We start from the raw sequence: 22,596 nt of genomic DNA on the forward strand, positions 1-22,596 counted from the left end.
AGCATCTGCTCCCAGAGGACATGCTTTGGCTTTGTGTTTCTCAATCTCCAGGCCTCCCAATGGCTCCAGGAAGGTTGTTTGTCCTTCCTTTTCAAAGAGAAGTAGTGACGTCACAGGTGACTTGTGGGTGACATGGATCCAAGCAAGGCAGAGGTACACAGGATGATCTGCCTCACTCTTTGTTCCTGAATCACTGAAGTCCAGGGGCAGGACAAAAGTCAGAAGGACTGGTGATAGCCCAGGATGCAGTGGATGACCATGGGGTCTTCTACGTCTGACAGCGCTTGCTTTGACTGCCTCCATGGCTGTTGGACCAAGCTGTTCTCATCTGCTCATTCCACTGGGGAAAGTCTTTACTTGCTTGAGGTAGACACCCCCCCACAACTCACTGTCAGGTGTGAGGACTGTCTGTTATCCTCCACTAGTTTAGCCAATTGGTCAAGATAGTTTTTTCTGGGATGTGGCCACTATGCCCCCTGCAGCATCTTGCCATTGTGAGTTGGGTGAATCAGGTGGACACCAAAGGTGGATAAGCCACCCTCACATCAGAGGTGCTAGTCCTCCCTGAATTTAAAATGGCTTTTAAGAAATACTTGTGAATTGATGATAATCTGGAATATGGACTGACAGAGCTAGGAGAAGCTTTAGAACATAGCATGTTGGAGCAAGACAGGCCCTTTGGGGTCATCTCATCCAACCCCCTTCACTGTCCAGATGTGGGCCCTAAAATCAAGAGATAGAGAGTGACTTATTCAGATCCTCGTGAGACATTGGAGGAAGGAGTTGACTCCCTGTGAGTTCTGCATCCTCATGAACTTACAATAAGATTAAAAAACTAACCCCAAACCCAACAAATCAAGTTGGTGAGAGAGCCAGGATGGGCATCTGGCTCCCTGGTTCCTGGTTTAGTGTTGTTCCCATTTGTTGTTTGCCAGCAGACTAGGTCTGCCATCAATGCTGTCTGTCCTCACATGGGAAGACAGACCTTGACCACATGCTGAGGGGGCAAACCTGATGTACATAGAGACACATGGATAAACATACACAAACATACTAATGTATGCATGCAAACATAAAGACATAATATCTTCATATAACTTAAATAAAAACCCACAGTTATTGAATTTATTAACTAATGTAACTAAATTATTCAATGAGTGAACACTGGGTAAAGTAGTATTTAAGTTAATTAAAATGCATTGAGCTAAATAGAGACTATTTCACTTATACATTTGTTCTTTACTCCATTTTCCACCCCAATCCAAGGGGTGGCTTTTATATTTGTAATTAAGTTGATTGTACTTTCAACCAGATGTAATCAGTTTGAACACACAAGTCCCCGTACAGCACAGCAATAACTCCAGTCATTGGGGAGGCAACTCCCAGTGCTCTGCAGATAGTTGCCCCACTGGAGAAGGCGGGCCTCCTTACAGAAGCACTCCAGGCTTTCTCCTTCAGTGGATCACAGGCTGTGCAGTAGTTCTGGTGATGCTCTGCAAAGCCACAAGCTCTCAAAGGTGCCAAGAACCTGTTCCTTAGGAGAAATTTTATCTGTCTTCTCTTTCCCACAATGCTGCCTTTCTCCCTGGGCAGCCAACTGACCTCTGGTACAGCTCATGCTGCTGGAACATCTCCTGGTGTCAAGCCCAAATTGGCATCTTTGCTCGGTCTGCCCACCGATGCTTTTGGAGTCAAACAGAAAAAGCTAATAAGCCTTCCATAGGAATTCCTTTTGAGGCCTTGAAGGCAGTCACCCCATGTTTCCTTGACTTCATTTGCTCCATTCACAATTCCTTCCACCAATTCTGAGCACCCTCCAGCTTTCCTCTGAGTTACTTATAGAACTGGCGAATTCCACAGGGCCAAGCCCAGATGCCTGGGCCATTGCAGGGATAACTACCTTCCAAGGTGATACTTAACCATCAGCCAATATTAAGCACGTTGGTTCCTGAATTAAATGGATCTGTGAGGACAGGTCTTTTCTGTTTTTGGTAGGCACTGGGTAATAAGTTGGATTTGGGGAGGGGCAAGGCAATGAAATTAAGTGACTTGCCCAAGGTCACATAGCTATGTAATAATTAAGTGTCTGAGGCAGGATTTGAACCCAGGTTCTCCTGACTCCAGGGATGATCCCCCTATCCACTGTACCACCTAGCTGCCCCTGTAACAAGTCTTTAGTGACTGTGAGTCAGTGAGTGGGGCCTGGCACTCTGAACAGCCTCTAGAGGTTTCCAGTGGACTAAGAGGCATCTTGAGTCATGTTCTATCTCTCCACCTTCTTTCCGTGGCAACACCTACCACCCTTTTCCCATCTATGCACACACAATTTGTTTTCCTAGACCTTCCAACATTGACCCTTAGCTCTGCCCTCATTGATCTAGGGAAATGATGTTGCAGGATCAAAGAAGCTTTTGAAAGGTTCTTCAGAGGGAATGTCTTCAAGCATCATGGACCTAAACAAGAATGCTCCGTGTAGACATCTTGAGAAGTCAAGAATGAGTCACTTCTGGAAGCCCTCCAAAGGAACATTATCTCCCCACCATAGCTGGTGTTTATCCTTCATTGTCAAAGAAGACCAAAATGACATCGCCAAGTTAGAGACAAGTTACATTTCATCTGACTGTGACTGATCAGATCAATGAGAGCTTGGAATGCTCTAGCACAGCCAACTAGTCATGTGAACACCTGAGATGGATTCTCTAAACCTGCGTATCTCATGTCCCCTTTGAGCTGCTTCTGTTTTGCCTTACTCATAGATGCCTCTCTGATGAGGCCATACCATGCTGGGTGGTTCTGTGCCAGGGTCTCCCATGCTGAACAATGAGTTCCAGAGTTCTTAGGCGAGACCTTTAGGGCATCCCCTTGTGAGTGCTTACCCTTTGGGAATTCTCCATAGACTAGTCGTTTTGGCAAGCATACACCTGGCATTCGAACAACAGGGCCAGCCCTAGGTAGTTATGCTGGTACAGCTTAAAGAAAGGAATGGGCTGTTTCACAGCTGACTTTTCTATACCATGGGAAAGGTGGCTCTTCCAACAAGAACATTTTCCTCTTAGTCTCAGTCTTTTCTCATCTGGGGGTGCAGCCTTCACTGCTGGGACCGGATTGGATCTCACTGTGTCCTTTGAGCAATGCACTGGAGTTTGTGGCTGTGCCTCTTTGGGAAGTGCTGACAGGACAAAGGTCCATCCCTCATAGAATCTCATAAAATTGATGAGAGATTTGAAAGATCAATAAAGGACTCTCCTCACCAGACAAACATCAGAAAATCAAACCAAGGCCCTTTGGAAAACCATCAGTCCATATTCCCAGCTCCACATTATCTTTAGGAAGTTATTTTCCAAGGATGATTCATGACTCCTTTGGTTCCCAGTCAAGTTCATGTAGTTCTAGTGAATTATTTTCTGGATATATTGCTATGGTTTCCTTGTAAGATTTAGAATTAGGGGTCAATATTCATTAGTTAAATTAATCTTTACCTTTCTATGATATGTCTCCTTGTTTTGGCTTGTAGGATCATATTTATCCCATTAAAGAAGTTTAGGAGAGTGTCTTCAGTTTTTAAAAGAATTTTCATTGAAAATCTGTTAAATACTTTCTAAGTGTTTAATAGAATTGTCTTTCAAATCCATATGGCCCAGTAATTTCCTCCCTTTCTTATACACTTCATTCATGGCTTGCTCTAGTGCCTTTAATGAGTTTGAGTTAGATAAGGTCTTGGTTTCTTGAAATTTAATGGCATTTTTAGTAGGTTTTATTTCATTTCTTTTGAATTCTCAATTTTTCTAGACTATAATTCTTTATAGTAATTTCAGATCATTGCTTTATTTCCTGTCTGTGGTGAATTTACCTGGTTCATTTTTTTTACTTTAGTTATTTGCCTTTCCTTTCTCCTTTTTCTTTATCAGCTTAGCTAATGGTTTATTGATTTTGTTAGTATTTTAAAAAACAGTCCCTATTTTTACTTAAATAGCCTTTTTATTTTCAAGTTTCTCTTTCTCTTCTAATTTTTGAGAGTTCTTTTCTACTGTTAGGATTCCTAAATTGTTTTTCTAGTCTTTTAAGTTGTATATTCAGTTCATATTTAGGTGTCAACTGATCTTTGGAATACCATCGAAATTATCCTCTTAATTTTACCTCATAAATAAGAATTCTCTTTGAGTCTCTGAAAATATTAGATTGTTTGATGATTTTTTTATGATTGTTGTATTTGGGGGAAGTTTGTTGTTCTATTATCAACTTCTGATCAAAATGCTTCTTGGGGAGTTATATTTGGCATTCTTCTCTATTGGTATTCTCTGAGCCCTCATGGAGGGTTCTTGGCAATGCACTTCCAATAGTTCTACATGATTTTCTTAGATGATTTCTTGAAATATGGTTTTCATATTTTTCTTTTTCATGATTTTTACCATCAAAAGTCTCTGCTTATATTAATATTTTTATCCTATCTTTAATCTAATATACTTGTTTTCCTGTGTTCTCATGTATTTGTTTAATATAGTTAGTTTTGTTTTTGTCCTTTGAATTTTGGATAATCAATTTTCCTTCTGTCTCTACATTTTTACATTTCAGCTCTGTATTTCAGAGAATTTACTCTTTTATTGAATAGTCACTCTTTTCCGTAAATTTTTGTTAGACTTGATTTATTCCACAAAAACGGTGCTTTCTCTTCTTTATTTCCTTAAGGATTTCACTTAATTCTGTGGTTGCTCTTTTGAACCATTCTATAGGGTCTTTGAGTTATTCCGTTCTTTCAGGGGCCTTGATAAAATGTGGTTAGATCTTCGCTTTGCTCACCTTCTCATGGCAACCTAGTATACTAGATGGAGCACTGAATTTGCAATCCACCTCAGACCTGGGCAAAGGCAGACATCACTTTCCTCTCTGTCCTTTCCTCAATATTCGCCAATCTACTGCTTTTATTCAGGCACTCATTACATCTCACATCTCACCTAGATTATTGAAGTGGCCTATGGGTTGATCCCCTTTACATAAGTCTCTTTTGACTTCAACCCAACCTTTCACCATTATTGTTGTCATTGTCATCATCACCATATAAAACATGAACTCCTCTATTTCACTGTTAAACCTTTACAATCTGGACCCCACAGACCTTTCCAGCCTATCACGCATGATTCTTCCTGCATTCTCTGTGGTTGTGTCAAGCTGGTCTTCTCAATGGTCCTTACACATGGAGTTCTTTGCTTTTGCAATGTCCACCACTGCCTAAAAAGCTTTTCCTTTCTTGCCTCCTTCATGCAATGACTTGCTTCCTTCAAGACCTAAGTGAAGCTCCTTCTTCTACACAAAATCTTCATGGTCTCCCCAAGACCAGTGCTCCCTCTCTTCTAAGAGTTCCTCCTATTTATTTTGTGTATGTCCTGGTCTACTTATAGATGTGCATCTTGTCTCCTTTGATGATAAGATATCATCTCCTTGAGATCCACAGCTATCTTTCTGTGTTTCAGACACATTGGGGGGACTCTAGCTCAGTGCTTGATGATTGGATCATGAAGAAGGTAATACTTGAGCTTAGTCTCAAAGAAACTAGAGATTCTAAGAGAGAAAGGTAAAGAGGGGAAGCCCATCAACTTGACACCCAGCCAGGTGACAGAAAAAGGATTTCCTTGGAAGATCAACAAGGAAGGCAGAGAGTGTGGTCAATGTAATCCTGTGGAATAAGGCAGCAAAGGCTCTGACAAGAGACATGGAAATCCTTGATCACCAACCTCCATAGGCTCTTATACCTAGCCCACATGACTAGGGAATTCAGATGGAGTTTGAATTTTAATATATAAACACACATATACATATATATATATATATAATTGTTTCAATATAATTATTTCCTTTCTAGTCCTATTATATGCATATTTAAAATTTATAATCCTCTTTTTATTTTAGGCAATTGAAAGATACATTATTCTGAGGAGTCCTTAGTAAAAGGTAATCCTGATCCATCACTTTAATATCATTTCATTTGAACCATTATAACCCCATTTTATAGTTGAGGAAACTGAAGTAGAGAGAGATGAAATGACTTGCCCAGAAAGGACAGTATGTCTGAGGCTGAATCTGAACTCAAGTTTTCCTCCCTTGTGCTTTTAGCTGCCTCCAGGTGTGAAGGCTTCACTAGAACTGCCCAAGGGAGAAGAAAGAATGGGACACCTCCATTGATATGAAATTAAGGGAGGATTTGGGAGTAGAATGAGAAGTATCTGTGCCTACAAATGGCTTTCAAGACTAGGGAACCAGGGATGGGTCATAGAATCTCTTAGACCCTCAGTTTCTTCATCTGAAAAATGCAGATGGTAATGGATGCAGCACAGACCTCAGAGGAGGTGTTGTATAGATAAAAGAAATGAAGTGTTTAAAATATATTGTAAAACTTAGGGCCCAGGTGAGGATCAACAGAAATTAAATTCATGAAGCATTTATAAAGTTCCTGGTACCTGTGTGTGAGCTAGGATCTGCCTAGAGTCCAACCACATGTGATACTTAGCGGGTAGATGGTTGGTCATGGGCAGCCTGCGCTCCGGAGTGAGATGAGGGCTGGAGCCGCAGCCTCCTAGATACGACAGAACTCAATTCATTCTTTTTTTCCTTCATCTGCTCGGAATGAGGAGGGGACACACCAAAGGTTACAGAGACATGAATATGGAGGCTGGGGATCAATCCCAGGTCTGCTATGGTTCCAAGTCCAGGACTATCCTACCCCACCCCACCCCTAGTTCCCCTCCTTTCCTTTCTATTGTTTCTGGCTGGTTAAGTCTCACTGGCTTATGCTTATGCTCACTAAGCCTGCCATCTGGTAGCTTGAATTTAGCTGAGTCTCATCCATCAGCATCTGGGGGGGGAAGAGAGGGGTTAATGATGATGAATGAAATGTAAGAGTCTCGGATGGTGGTGCCAACATGGCCGGCCAGGAGTACAAGGCCTTTGGATGAGGTCTCTTCCAGATAGCCGAGTGTAATTGGTGAAGCTGGCGAGTCTTGTGTTCTGTGGTCAGTAAAATATCCAGAAGCCAGATGGATCCACTGAGATGGGTCTCCCACGCAGCAGTCTGCCGCCATCTCAATGTCCACGCTTGAGACCCACTTATCTTTTGCCCATCTGAGGCTTCTTGCTTATCTCCTGTCTCCTGTCCCCAGTGAGACAACTGTACTCTCAGGGCCTCTGCCTCAGGCAATGACCATCAGAGGAAGCTGGCCAGGGCACCCTCTGCTCAAGGACTTCCAGGGGCTACCTCTCACCTGCCCAAGAAAGCTGTAAGATTTTTCCTTGACATTTCAGGCAGCTCAGTCCTTCCTGCTCTAGCTTGCATTTACTCAGCTTCCATGCATCCCCCACATCAGTCAACTTGGACAGATGCCTCCGAGAACATTGCCTTCCCTATCCCCTTTGCCCCCTCCCCAGCCCCATTTCTTTATCTCTCTTTCTGATGTGCTCTCCATGGACTGGTTCTGATTCTAACACCTGCACCAGTGCACCATCTCCCTGTAGAACCACTGACCATACTCAGATAGGAGAGCCCATAGGGGCAAGAGTTCAAATACTGCCGTGGCCATAGAGAAGGTCTTTGGGTCTAAGTGGGTATCATAAAACCCGTCATGATCCCATCAGGGGTTTTCTTGGTAGGATCTTGGAGCTGTTTGGTATTTCCTTGTCCAGTGGGTTATGGCAATTGCAGGTTAAATGACTTCCCCAGGATCACAAAGCCAGGAAGAGTGAGGCTGAATTGGAGCTCAGGTCCTCCAGATTCCAGGTCTAACTCTGTGGGCGTTATGATACCATCTGGCTGCCTCAGTGATAACGACCTCTTATTCTTAATTCATTTAGTCATCAAGCCTTTATTAAGAGCCTCCTGTATATCTGCAGCCACCTGCAAGGATTCCCTGAGATCCTGTGTCCCAAGATCCAGAGCCTGGAAGAGCTGCGAGATGCTGGCTTTGAGATGAGAGCCAGGTTGGACTAGGGCAACAGACTGTCAGCTGCTCTGCAGCTGCTGTGAAGCACCTGGTGAGGCAGAGAGCTTACCCCAAATGGGCATCCTTGCGTTTCTCCATACTTTCTTAGAAGTGGCACCCAGCCAATATGACCAGAAAGGACAATGATCGTTATTGGAAGGGTTGTGTGAAATCTGGGACACTAATACACTGTTGGTGGAGCTGTGAACTCATCCAACCTTTCTGGAGAGCAGTCTGGAACTACGCCCAAAGGGCAACAAAAATGTGCATACCCTTTGATCCAGCAATACTACTACTGGGTCTATACCCTGAAGAGATGATGAAAAGAGTAAAAACATCACTTGTACAAAAATATTTATAGAAGCCCTGTTTGTGGTGGCAAAGAATTGGAAATCAAGTAAATGTCCTTCAATTGGGGAATAGCTTAGCAAACTGTGGTCTATGTATGTCATGGAACACTATTGTTCTATTAGAAACCACAAGGAATGGGAATTCAGGGAAGCCTGGAGGGATTTGCATGAACTGATGCTGAGTGAGATGAGCAGAACCAGAAAAGCATTGTACACCCTAACAGCATCATGGGGGTGATGATCAACCTTAATGGACTTGCTCATTCCATCAGTGCAACAATCAGGGACATTTTGGGGGTATCTGCAATGGAGAATACCATCTGTATCCAGAGAAAGAACTGTGGAATTTGAACAAAGACCAAGGACTATTACCTTTAATTTAGGAAAAAACCTATCTTATTGTCTGATCTTGCTATCTCTTTTACTTTATGTTTCTTCCTTAAGTATATGATTTCTCTCTCATCACATTCAATTTGGATCAATGTATACCATGGAAACAATGTAAAAACTGACAAATTGACTTCTGGTTGGGTAGGGGGAGGGAAATAAGATTAGGGGGAAAATTGTAAAACTCAAAATAAATAACGTCTTTAAAAAGAAAAAAAAAGAGGTGGTGCCCAGGTAGTGGAAGAAGAGCCTCAGCAGCCATGGGGATCAGGAGAGGTCATATGGAGGGGGGAAGCAAAAGATAATTTATTTCCTGGCCAGAGAAGAAAGGGCCTTCCAAGCAAGGGAGCAGTGCTAAGACTCAGAGGGATTGCACTTATGAACCATTTGAAGAGTCATCTGGAAATGCAGTGGTGTGGGCAGCACTGGCTCTTCCTGCATGGTCTGGATTACTGAGCCTCTAATACCCATCCAGACCATCCATGATGTGCCTGGGCTAGTGCCTCCCTGAGCTGGAGGCTTTGTCTGAGCCCTTGGCCATGTGAGGTCATGTTCAGAAGCTGCCTTTAGTTGATTCATTGGGAATTGTTGTGTAGAACCTGTCTCCTGGCAGGGGTCTACCCCTTCTAAGGTGGCAAACACAGGCTGGGGACAGATGGGGGAAATGCCAGGGTTGGTCCCCAGCAATTAGGATTTCCATATTCATTATAGGATTATATTTCACTGTTCCTGTGCTTACTGTAATTACAAGGATTAGAGACGGCTCAGGAAGAGCAACCAGTCTCATGAACAAGGTCTGCACCCTTGTTGATGCTCGATGGGTCGATGTGGTTCTGAGATTGAGAAAGCAGGTGTTCTGAGAAAGAACATCAGTGCCCATTCTGACAGGAAGTGCTAATTGCTGGTAGAAGGTAGGAGAAGCCTGTTGGAGACAGTTTACCATCTTGCTCATCCATCCATCCATCCATCCATCCATCCATCCATCCATCCATCCATCCATCCATCCCAGCGTGGATTCTGAGCTCCCTAACTCAGTGGGAAAGCTGGGGGTGTGTGAGGGGGACAGACAGAAGAACAAGAGGCACATGGAAGGCCCATCAATATGGGTGTGTGGCTGTAGTGTGACATAATAAGAGAGGTAACAACCCCCCACCCTACTTGATCTCCCTCCTGGACACTAGACAGTGCAGAAGGACATTGCTAAGTTGATGAGTCCATGCCACATTCAGATTGGTTGAAGAAGCTGAGGATAGTTGTATAGACATCTTCTAGTATGTGGAGGGTTGTCATATGCTGTGTGTATTTGTGTGTGTGGGGGGAGTCATAATCTGCCATGTTCTGCTATATTCCAAATAGAAACCCCATCTCCTAGCCAGGACCTCCCTTCTTTCCTTCCCTCCCAGATGAGAATTATTATGGCAATTTCTCCACTTACACTTTTTTTCTCCCCTTTGAAATTGCATAGATGAAGCCAAAGGCTCTCAATGGCACTCCCTGACTCTTTCTAGCTCTGCATTTTCCTGTCAGGAAGCATAATCCCTTCCATTTATAGAGAAACATAAAAATCACAGAAACTTGGGGCTAGTATGTCAGAGACCATCAAAGAGAACCAAGGCCAAACAAGAGCCTTACCCCTCCATCCCCCATGCCCACCACTCATCTACAACATGGTGTAGCTTTGGAAACCCTGCAGTCAGATCCCAGTTCTGCCATTTACAATGCATCACTAAGAATTAATTCTTGTTCCTTCATGGGTTGCAGTTCCCCAATCTGGAAAATGAGACTGGATGGTCTCTAGGGTTTCTTCCCACCTTGCATCCATGACACCTGAAAAGCAGAGACTAGATGAAGACTTTCTTTATCAACTTGAACCCACCTATCTTCCTTTTTTGGAAAGCAAAAAGATATTTCCTCCTACCAAAAATACTCCAATGGATTGGAGCTCCTATCAAAAACTATTTTTCCATGATGCAGAACTCCATGGTGCCTATCCCACAGTGGATCTTCTGCTCCCCCACATTCTTCATAAGGTTCTTCATGTTGGGGGCAGTAACCAGACTTCTACATCATCACTTTTACCACAGAGCCATCCAAACTTCTTCTTCATTCATAAGTCCTGATAACCTGAAATCAAACCAAATGAAATTTCTGGTTGTTTCCCTTTAGCTGAGGAATTACCAACTTCCTGGGGAATTTCTCTTCTCTGAAAGCAGAGATGAAGCCACAAGAGGCTAGAGATGGTAGATCGCATTGGGGGAGTCCCTGGTAGGTCATTGTGGTCCAGAAAGGGCAGTGATGAGAGAACTGCTGGAAAGGTCAGCCTGGAAAGGCTTAGTAGAATCATAGCACCACAGAGAGCCATTGAAAGTTGGCTGGGGAGTGGGGGCCACCAGCTTTGGGCTCCATTTCTGTCTCTTCTTTCTCTCCAAGGTCCTTTGAAACCCACAAAAGTGACAGCCTTGAGTTGCCCAACAAAAGTAAGGTTTTTTTCCTTAATCAGAGAAGTTAAAAATGCCTAGTCATTTGCTGCTCTGATCTTTTGGGAGTGCAGGCACCAGTGAAGAGATGGATGGATGGGCAACCATGAAACCCAGTTTGCCAGAGTCAGGCTGGCCTGGGTTCTAGGAAGCCAGGGAGACCTGTGGGTCAGGAAATGGCAGAATTAACCCATGTTTGGCCTTTTTTTCATGACCTCCAAGACTCTTGGTATATAGGACCTGCCTTTAAAAGTGAGCTTTTGGCCTTGCTTGTTATTTTATTTTCTTTTTTTTGTAAATTTAGTACTGATCAGGGATGCTTTCAAGTTTAGGCCAACTCCACAGCAGTGATGATGCTAATTCAAGAGCCCAAAAAGGTGCAACTGTGGAGATCACTGTACTCAATACAGAGGAGGAAACTGAGGCTCAGGAAAGTAGGGTGTCAGTTTATATTTTAATTTTCAGCACCTAGCAGCATGTGGAGCCTCACTGAGGCTCCTCCCAGCCCTGCCATTCCCTGTCCTAAGCTACTCTCCCCCACACTCCCTGTTCTAGCTCCCCTCCCCACACTCGCTGTTCTAGGCTCCCCTCCCAGCCTGCCAGACCCTGCTCCGAGGCCCCCTCTGACGTTCTCTGAGGCCCCTTCCTCCCCATTTAAAAAAAAAAGAAACAGAGAATGAACAGTCTTGCAGAATGGCATTTTCCATTTTCCTTACAACCTGCCACCTCAGGCCGCTGTTTTTAAAGACAGCTTGGCTAATACAAGGAAGTTGCAGATTTTCTCCAAGTAATGAGTGATTTTGAAAGATGATCAATGGTTTAAAGAAGAAGTGTTCTATTTCTATGAGGAAAGGCCTGCGTGATAAAAAAATTAGAATTGGCAAGTCAGTATGCCTGCAAACAAGAGGGCTCTGGTGACATGGCGGGGATCGCTTCCAGTACTTCATGGACTCAAAGATGAACTAAATCTGACCAAGAACACCAGCTCCATGGTGCTGTTTCTGGGGAAGGGATGGAGAGCAGTTTGTAAACCCCAAAGCATTGACAAGGCCGGGAGCATTAGTTTGTTCTAAGACTCCCAGCCTGACCTTCTCTTTTCTAGGTTCTAAGCCCCCCCCCCCCCCCAGCCTGACCTTCTCTAGGTTCTAAGGCCCCTTTCCTGTCCTGGGCTTTCCTTCTTACGGGTGCCGATGAGCAGGGGTCTAGAAAGATCTAAGGCAGGAGGGGATGCGGGTCATGATCTCTGGGCATCAGAACCAGCAGCTGAAGTATCCTTGCCAGTGAACACCTTCACCTTGTGTTCCACCCCTGGGTGGTGCTTAGCTCCCTAGGGTACTTTGCAGTCTCCACCAAAGCCAGGAACTGAACAGTCCAGGGCATGGAGACAGTGGCCTCTCCTTCACTCACAATGCCACAGCAGGGGTTTCCACACACTGGCTTCCAGGCAGAACGCGCCCTGGACTTCCAGGAGACTTGGGCAGCCTCTGTGACCTCAGTTTCCATATCTGTAAAAGGGAGTAATATCCCTTGTCCCTTGCAAAGTGTTTTGTAAACATTAAAGTGTTATGGAAATGAGAGTTTTGTTTATGGGGCCTTTTAAGTGCTTTTCATTTGTTATGTTACAGCAAGTTGGCAGGGAAGACCCTTAGGATAGAGAACTAAAGAGCTTGTTATAGCTTCACTAGTCTGGGTCTTTTGACAGTCTACTCAAGCTTGCAGAAAATGCTGTTTTAAAGTACATTTTCTGTTTATTTAGGCAATAATTAGTACTACCAAGGAAGCCAGTTACATCAAAATAGTTATTAAAATATTTGTAAAAAAACAAATTTACTCAAATAATAGAATATCAGGGGTAACAAAGACCTTAGAGCAGATAATGTCATAGCTTAGAACAGAAAATAGCTTAGACTTGGAAGAGGCCTTAGAAAAGAGAACAGAGGGATTGGAAATGATATGATCAATTAAGGAGCAGTCAAATTAGTATAGAGGAAAGGTGATAAACACTGAAGTTTGGTGTAAGAGCAATTTCTAGGAGATAGCATTGGTTGGATTTGCCAAGTTTTGAGTATTGAGGTTGTCCAGGAGGCCCTGAGATGGTGAGTCGTCATGACTTTTGGCCCCCTCAGCTCTTTTTTGTATTTAAAGCTATGATGGACTCAGATTTCATCATGAAGTGATTTCTAGAGCTTCTTGGAAAGGTTATTATCCTGTGTTTCTATGGCACAGACAGACAATTCTTGCTTTATGTAAATTTGCATTATTCAAATTCAACTTTACACAAAGAATTCTAAAAGAAATCTGCCTTCCAAAAAAAGTCTATGTTAACTTCTCAGTACAATCCTCTCTCCATTCCTGCCCTTTGCTCACCAGAGCCACTTCACTCCTCCTCCCCTCCAAACCTGAAGAAACCCTCCAAATGAAATCAGAAAAAGAGCCAGAGGAGAGATGAGCACCTCCACTAGTGTGGTGGGGTCAAGGACTTGGCTGGAGGACTCTAGTGCCCCTTTGCCCTGTTAAGCCCATACCTAAGTTTCCTCTGGTGTGTTGTGTCTTTATGTTGGGTACCTCCTGTCTGTTCCTGGCCCCTGCATGTCCTCCAATCCCTCCCCCCACTCATTGACAAGTTAAACAATACATTAATTAATCACATGAAATCATGGAAAACATTTCCAAAAATAGTCATGTTATAAATAGTTTTTTAAAGCAAGAAAAATAAGGAAGGTATAAAAGAGTTCATCAGAGTCTGTGCAGGTAGGTGGTAATTCTCATCAGGAGTCCTTTGGAGCTGTTCTGGATCATCATCCTGATTGAAGTAGTTCAGCCATTCCAGTTCTTTGTCTTACGTTGTTGTTACTTTGTACAGTGTCCCCTGGTCCTGTTCCCTTCACTTTGCATCAGTTCATGGAACTCTTTTCCAGGATTTCCTTGGAGCATCCCATTCTTCATTTCTCCTAGCAAAACAGTAATCCATCACAATCATATACCACAACTTCATGTTCTGTACAAAGAGATTCTTTTGCTTTTCCTTTGATCTCGTCGGGATATAAAGCTAGGAGTGGGATTAGTGGATCAAAGGGTGTAAATGATATTATAACTGTTAGTCCTCAGAATGATTGGACTCCTTCACAACTCCAACAATATTGTGGGTTCTTATTTTTCTACATCCCCCCCTCCTGTATTTATCATTTTCCTTTTTCTAGTACCTCAAAGTTGTTTTAATATTCATTTCTCTAATCAAGAATGATGTAAAACATTTTATTCATGAGACTTGATAGCTTTGATTTTTTCTGAAAACTCTGTTCATATCTTTTGATCTTTTATTAATGGAGGAATGGCTCTTATTTTTATAAATTTGGCTCATTTTTTAATATATTTAAGAAATAAGGCTTTTATCAGAAAAGCTTCCCTCCCAGTTTCCTGTTTTCCTTATAATTGTGGCTGCACTGTTTTTCTTTGTGTAAAATATTTTAAATTTTGTTTAATCTAAATTTTCCATTTTACTTCTTGTGATCCTATCTTTTGTTAGGTCATAAACTCTTCCCTTATTATCTATAGATCTGACAGGTAAAATTTCCATGTTCCCCTAATTTGCTTACTATATCACCTTTTGTCTAAACCATTTACCCATTTTGACTTTATTTTGGTATATGTGTGATATGTGGATCTATGTCTATTTTCTGCCAATGTGTTTTCGAGTTTTCACAGCAATTTTTGTCAGATAGTGAGTTCTTGCCCCAAAAGCTGGGATCTTTGTGATTATCAAACATTGGATGACTATGATTATTTACTCTTTTGTATTGTATACTCTATCTATTCCATTGATCCACTATTCTGTTTCTTAACCAATGACAGATTGTTTTGATGATTACTACTTTGTAATATAGTTTGAAATCTATTACTTTTAGACTACTTGACTTCACATTTTTTTCATTGCTTCCCATGACTTTTTTCTTCCAGAAGAATTTTGATATTTGTTTCTAGCTCAATAAAATAATTATTTGGTAGCTTGATATGGCTCTGAATATGTACATTAGTTTGTGTAGAATTGTCATTTTTAATTATATTGACTCAGCTAAACCATGAGCAATTACTATTTTTCCAATTGTTTAGCTCTATCTTTATTTGTGTGAAAAAATGTTTTGAAATTGTTTTCATATAGTTTCTTGGTTTGTCTTGGCAAGTAGACTTCTAGTTATTTTATATAGAGTTCCTCTTTTTATCTCTGATGAGTTTTGTTGGTAATATATAGATATACTGATGATTTGCATTTATTTTATATTCTGAAAGTTTGCTAAAGTTGTTAATTGCTCCAATTAATTTTTAGTTGATTCCCTAGAGTTCTCTAAATATACTATCATAGCATCTGCAGTGAGTGATAGTTTTGTTTCCTCATTGCCTGTTCTAATTCCTTCAGATTAATTTTCCTGCCCTAGTGCTATAATTACCATTTCTAGTAAAATACTGAATAAGAGTAGTGATAATGGACATCCTTGTTTCACCTTTGATCTTATTGAGAAGGCTTCTAGTGTATCCCCATTAGAGATATGACTCTTGGTTTTAGATAGACACCACTTATCATTTTAAGATAAGCCTCATTTATTCTTATGCTTTCTTGAGTTTTTCTTTAATAAGAATGGGTATTGTATTTTGTCAAAGGCCTTTTCTGTATCCATTGAGATAATCAAATGATTTTTGTTGCTTTTGTTATTGATATTGTCAATTATGCTTATAGTTTTCCTAATAGTGAAACAGCCCTATTTTCCTGGTACACATTTCAACTGGTCATAGTATATGATCTTTGTGATAAATTGTTCAAATTTCTTTGCTAGTATTTTATTTAAAATTTTTGTAGCAATATCAATTAGGGAGATAAATTCATAGTTTTCTCTCCCTGTTTTATGTATAAAAACTATATTTGTGTCATAGAAGAAATTTAATAGACTCCTTTACCTATTTTTTCAAATAGTTTATGTTGTATTGAAATTAATTGTTCTTTAAATGTTTGGTAGAATTTACATATAAATTCATCTATTCCTGGGAATTTTTTTCTTAGGGAACTCATTGATGGCTTGTTCAATTTCTTTTTCTAAGAAAGGATCTTTTAAGTATTCTATTTTTGTCTGTTGATCTGGGCAGTTTATATTTTTATAAATATTCATCCATTTCACTTAGATTGTCAGTTTTATTGGCATATAATTGAACAAAATAGCTCTTAATAATTGCTTTCATCTCATTTTTGCTGGCAGTGCATTCACCCTTTTCAATTTTGATATTGGTAATTTGTTTTTCTTTCTTTTTTTGAATCAAATTAACTAATGGTTTATTTTTTCATAAAACTTGCTCCTAGTGTTATTTATCTTATTTTTTAACTTTCAGTTTTAATAATCTCTTTTGATTTTCAGAATTTCTATTTTGGTATTTAATTGGGAATTTTTAATTTGTTCTTTTTTATTTTTTAATTGCATGCCTAATTTATTGATTTGTTCTTTCTCTTTTTTATTGATGTGATTATTTAGATTTAAAATTTTCTCTAAGTACTATTTTGTCTGCATCTCGCAAATTTTGGAATGTTGTTATTATCTTTAATGAATGTATTGATTGTCTCTATGATTTGTTCTTTGACTCACTCATTCTTTATGATTAGATTATTTAGTTTCCAATTAAGTTTTAAACTATATTTTCATGCCCTTTGTAAAATATAAATTTATTGTCTTATTGTCTGAAAAAAGATGCATTTAATATTTTTGATTTTCTGTATTTGATTATGTTTTTCCTCTTTAATACAGTTTTTGTGAAGGCACCCTATATTGCTCAGAAAAAGATAAACTTTTTTAATACTCACTGAGTTTTTCTCCAGAGGTCTATTATATCTAACTTCTCTAAAATTCTATTCATATCCTTAATTTCTTTCTTATTTATTTTATATATTTATATTTATATAGTTCTGAGAAGGGAAAGTTGATATCCCCTACTAGTATAGCTTTACTAATTCCTCTTGTAACTCATTAAACTTCTTCTTTAAGAATTTAGATGCTCTGCCATTAGGTTCACATATTTTTAGTCCTGATATTACTCCCTTGTCTATGGTTCCTTTTATCAAATGTAGTTTATTTGATTTTCTCTTTTACTTAGATCTATTTTTACTTTTGCTTTGTCTAAGATTGTGATTTTGATCCCTGCCTTTTTTTTTTACTTTAGCCAAAACATATATGATATAATCTCTCCAAGACTCTTATTTTAACACTGTATATATCACTCTATTTTCAGTTGTGTTTCTTGAAAACAAGATACTGTTAGATTCTGGTTTCTTAACCATTTTGATATCTGATTCAGTTTTATAGGTGAGTTCATCCCATTCACATTAACAGTTATGATTTCTAACTGTACATTTCCCTCTAATACTATTTTCTTTAGTTTATCATTTTCTCCTTTGACCCTGTCCCTCTTCAAAAGTCTGTTTTGCTTTTGGTCACTATCTTCCTTAATCTCCTCTCCATTTTAATTACTCTCCTGCCTTTCTCTTAACTCCTTCTTCCCCTCCTTCCTACTTCTCTATTGGGTAAGATAGACCACATTGACTGTTTATATATATATATATATATGTATTTATATTATATATATATATATATATATATTTATATATTCTTCTCTCTTTGAATGAATTCTGATGAGAATGAGGTCAAGTATTGCCCACCAGTCTTTCCTCCACTATTTTCTCCTCCACTCTTCTTTCTGTGCTTCTTTTAAGTGAAATAATTTTTCATACTTCTTTTCCTTTCCTCCTTCTCCCAGTGCATCTCTTTTTATCCTACAATTTTTTAGATTACCCCAAAATAATCAATTCACACCCATAGCCTCTGTTTATGTAGACTCTAATTATGCTAGTAATATTAAAATCCTTAGGAAGTTATATGAATCATCTTCCCATATAGGAATGCAAGCAATTTAACTTTCAGGCCCTTATAATTTTTCTTTCATGTTTACCTTTTTGTGTTTTTTTCTTTGAATGTCATATTTTCTATTCAGCTCTGTTCTTTTCATCAGGAATGCTTGAAAGTCCTCTATTTCATTAAATATGTATTTTTCCCCTGAAGTATTCTTCTCACTTTTTCTGGAGAGCTTATTCTTCATTGTAATCCTAGCTCATCTGTCTTCCAGAACATCATATTTCAAGCCCTCTGCCTCTTTAACATGGAAACTGCTCAATCTTGTGTGATTCTGATTGTGGCTTTATAATATTTAAATGATTTCCTTCTGACTACCAATATTTTCCCTTTAACTTTGGAGCTATGGAATTTGACTGTAGTATTCCTAGGAGTTTTCGTTTTGAGATCTCTTTCAGGAGGTGAATGATAGGTTCTTTCAATTTCAATTTTACCCTCTTTTTTCATCATAGCTTTGAAGTACTACAATAATTCTTGAATTATTTCTCTTCAATCTATTTTCTAGTTGTTTTTTTTCCAATTAGATATTTCACATTTTTTTTCTTGTTTATCCCATTCTTTTGACTTTGGTTTAGTGTTTCTTGATGTCTGATGGAGCTGTTAACTTCTCAGTTGAGTTTTCTAATTCTTTAAAAAATTATTTTCTTCAATGATCTTTTATATTTTTTTCATTTGATGGGTTCTATTTCTTGAGCTATTTCTTTCATTGAATTTTGTTCCTCTTTTACCATTTGACTATTTCATTTTTAAGCTGTTATTTTCTTCAGTATTTTTTGTGTCTCTTTTACAAAGCTCTCTTTTTTTTAGGGTTTTTTTTTGGTAAGGCAAATGGGTTAAGTGACTTGCCCAAGGCCACACAGCTAGGTAATTATCAAGTGTCTGAGACTGTATTTGAACCCAGGTACTCCTGACTCCAAGGGCGGTGCTTTATCCACTAAGCCACCTAGCCATCCCTACCAAGCTCTTAATTCTCTTTTTATAACTTCTTGCATCACTCTCATTTCTTCTTCTCCTTCTCCTTCTCCTCCTCCTCCTCCTTCTTCTTCTTCCCTTCCTTCTTCCTCCCTTTCTCCCTCTTCCTTCCCTCTCTCCTTCCCTCCCTTTCTTCCTTTCCTTCCTTCCTTCCTTCCTTCCCCCCTCTTCTTTCTTCTTTTTTTCTTCTTCTTTCTTCTTTTTTGGAGGCAATCCTGGGCTTTTCTGGCAATGACTTGCCCGGGATTGTACAGCTAGTATATGTCTGAGATCACATTTGAACTCAGGTCTTCTGACTCCAGGGCCAGTTGCTTCATGTACTGTGCCACCTAGCTGCCCCCAAACCTCTTGGTGGTTTTTAGGTTTTTGGAAGGCAATGGGGTTAAGTGGCTTGCCCAAGGTCACACAGCTAGGTAATTATTAAGTGTCTGAGGCTGGATTTGAACTCAGGTATTCCTGACTCCAGGACCAATGCTCTATCTACTGTGCCACCTAACTGCCCCCAAACCTCTTGTTTTTAAAGATGAGGAAGCTGAGAGCCAGGCACAGCCTTGCTAGGTCAGAGAGGTGAGTAGTCCCAGAGCCACGATTTGAACACAGGTCCTTAGGACTCTGCTTCAATCAAATCATTTCCCACTATTCTACAGTGTTTTCCTAGGAATGTGGGTTAAAATTCAGATGGTCCCTCAGCTACCTGTGAGATCCTGTGCAGGCCTCTGAGGTCCCCTCCTAGCTCTAAGTCTATGCTCCATCCTTTTCTCCCTTCACTTTATCATTATAAACCGGCATCAGCAGAAAGGCACAAGTGATGGAGGACAGTGAAGCCAGCTTTCTCAGTCTCTCTTTTTCTCCTAGATGGGATGGTCTTGGGCTTGTCCCAAAGTAGAATAAAGCTCCTCAGGAAGTGGGCACTTCCCATCCTGTGGTTCTCCAGGCAGGGCTTAAGGAAGGATGCCAGAAAGATTCTTGCCAGTGTGGGAAGCTGATGTGGAGCCCTCTGAGCCCCTTCAGTCCCCAGGTTTCAGTCATCCTTGCCTTTGCTCCTTCCTCCTGCCTTCTCAACCACATCTCTGCTGCATCACTCCTTTTACTCATCCTTCAAAGCCATCCCCTCCAAGAAGTCCTTGTTCACTCTTCTAAGGCCTCAAAAAATGCTTTGCCCCTCCCTCCAAGCACCTGCCATCACCTGCCCTTGTCTGCCCAGCTCCATCTATGAGCTGCTGAAGGCAGATTCTCATGGTCATGATCTAAACCTTGTGTCTTCCCAGTGTCTAGCCCTGGGCTCTCTGCCCAGCCAGGCCTGAATAATTGTTAATTAAAGTGGAAATTTGTGATAAGGAACAGAAAGACAATCCCAGCAAAATTCCTCCTGGGTCCTAGGTGTTCTCAGGTCTTCCAAAGAACAAGGGCATCCAAGCTTTCTCTGAAGATATCTACCTCCAGTGGCACTTTGAGCCAGGATAATGACCCTGGACCCTTGAAGTTTAGCCCAATGGAGCCCCCCCCCCAGCTCCAAACAAGCCAGAAAGACTTGTTTGAATGGACCCAGAGAACTAGGCAGGCAGGTCTGCCATGTGCTAGGTCTTGGATTAGGGGGTAAGTAGGAAAGTGGTGGATGTATCTAGCATCTGTGGATCCGCCTGGGTAAACCTGGGAGACTCACCCCCAGAGTTGAGTCACCAGCTGATGAAGTCTTTGGGAAAACTCAGAAAAATCTGTAAGGTGTGGAGAGACCACTCACAAGTATATGATTGAAAGACTGGAGAAAGGCACATGAGACAAGCAGCCCACAAGTTGGGGAAAGAGCAGAGTTTGGGGTATTTTTTGTTTTTTTAGTTTTTAAATATAAAATTCCTCCAGTCCTTATAGAAGTAGAACAAGGAGAGGTTTAGCCTGAGCCCTTGCTCAGATGGCTGGCAGGGGGCTCCTGCCCTTCTCCTCTCCTTTCTCAGGAGCATCTGGATCCACCTTCTTTCTCTTCCTCCCTCCTCCTCCTCTCCTTCCTATCCTTCCTCTCTCTGTCTCTCTCTTTCTCTATCTCTCTGTCTCTGTCTCTCTGTCTCTGTCTGTCTGTCTGTCTCTCTTTCTCTGTCTCTCTCTCTCTTTCTCTCTCTTCCCTGTCTTTCCTTCTCTTTCTCTTCTTCCATCCCTCCTGCCTGGCCCTCCTTCCCTCTCTTCTAGTTCCACACTCTTTTCATCCCTCCTCCCTCTCTCCTATCCTTCCTTCCTCTTTTTGGCCCCTGCTGTTGCCAGTCAGTTCACGTTGGTACATGCTGGGTGCACTTGAGGAGGGTCCAGTCACTGCTACTGCTGCTACTCAGCTCTGGAGTCTGTCCCTGACAGACCATGTACGTACACCCTTTAAAAATTCCTAGGCATGTCACAAATCCAACTTTGGGTCAAAGACAACCTGGCCTCAAATGGTTCTCAGGTTTGAGAGGAAAGACCTGACCTTCTGAACTGAAAATTTCAAGATGCTCATCAGTTCTCATCTACATGGCAAAAGAATATGCAGAATAAATAGAAAAAGAATACCTATAAAATATGGAAGGGGATACCAGGGGATCAGGAAAGGTTTCATGGAGGAGGTGGTACTTGAGCAGTATGCTGAAGGCTACCATGATACTGAGAAGTGAGGAAGGCATGTGTAAGCCAGAGGGAGAGTGGTGGGGGTCAGCCCTGCCCTTAAGCCCTGCCCTTAGCAGTTCCATGTCCTAGGAATCCAGAGTCATTGTTCTTAATGGGGACTCTTCCATGGGGTCTCCTAAAAGCAGAACCCCACAAAGGAAGGTCTTGGATGCCCACACAGACAAAGACTGACTCCAATCAGAGGAGAGATAAGAGCATGGCTTAGTGTTAGGGAGATGATGGCAGACCCATCATAGGGCAAGGAGAGAAGCAACTTTAGGGATGGGAAGGAATTCTACTTCATTGGTAACCCCAACGTGATGGGCTTAGGAGCCCAGCCTCTATAAGGATAAACTTCCCACTCCTGGGAATGATGGGCTTCCTGATGCCCTGAGAATAACAGGACTGTGAATGTTCAAACAATCTTCCTGAGTCCCCCTGCACTGTACTATATGTTCTGGTAAGTAGGCTGTTTGTTTGTTATTTCTTCCAGAGTTTGGGACAGCATGGAGTTAATGAATGAATGAAATCATTGATTTAAACTGTTCTGCTATTAACATTCTCCCAGCACTTGCATTAGGATGAAAATATTAATACATCTCCAAGAGGCTTCCTTTGACATTCTAATGACTATATTAAACTTTCAGATATAGTAATGAAATTCTAATTGTTTTAGAGAAACAATTAAAACAAAAGATGATGAATAAATCCTTAGAAAGAGCCAGAAGAGGCTGCTGGAGCAACCCAGACAAGGAGGTGGAGAAGAATTCTTCAGGGGAGGGGGAACCCATAATGCTGTGAAAACTGGCCAATAATTACCCACCCATCACTAGGTCTAAGGACTCTCTGTCTGAGACAACAAAACCGGAAA

General features: G+C 41.0%; 1 protein-coding gene across 1 annotated transcript in view; it reads left to right on the forward strand.

Annotated features, from left to right (window-relative positions):
- The window catches only part of BEND5 (BEN domain containing 5), a 674,083-nt gene that overhangs the window by 482,106 nt on the left and 169,381 nt on the right, over positions 1–22,596 (forward strand). The window lies entirely within an intron of this gene.

Source organism: Macrotis lagotis, chromosome 2 (assembly GCF_037893015.1).
Source record: "Macrotis lagotis isolate mMagLag1 chromosome 2, bilby.v1.9.chrom.fasta, whole genome shotgun sequence".
Lineage (NCBI taxonomy): Eukaryota > Metazoa > Chordata > Mammalia > Peramelemorphia > Peramelidae > Macrotis > Macrotis lagotis.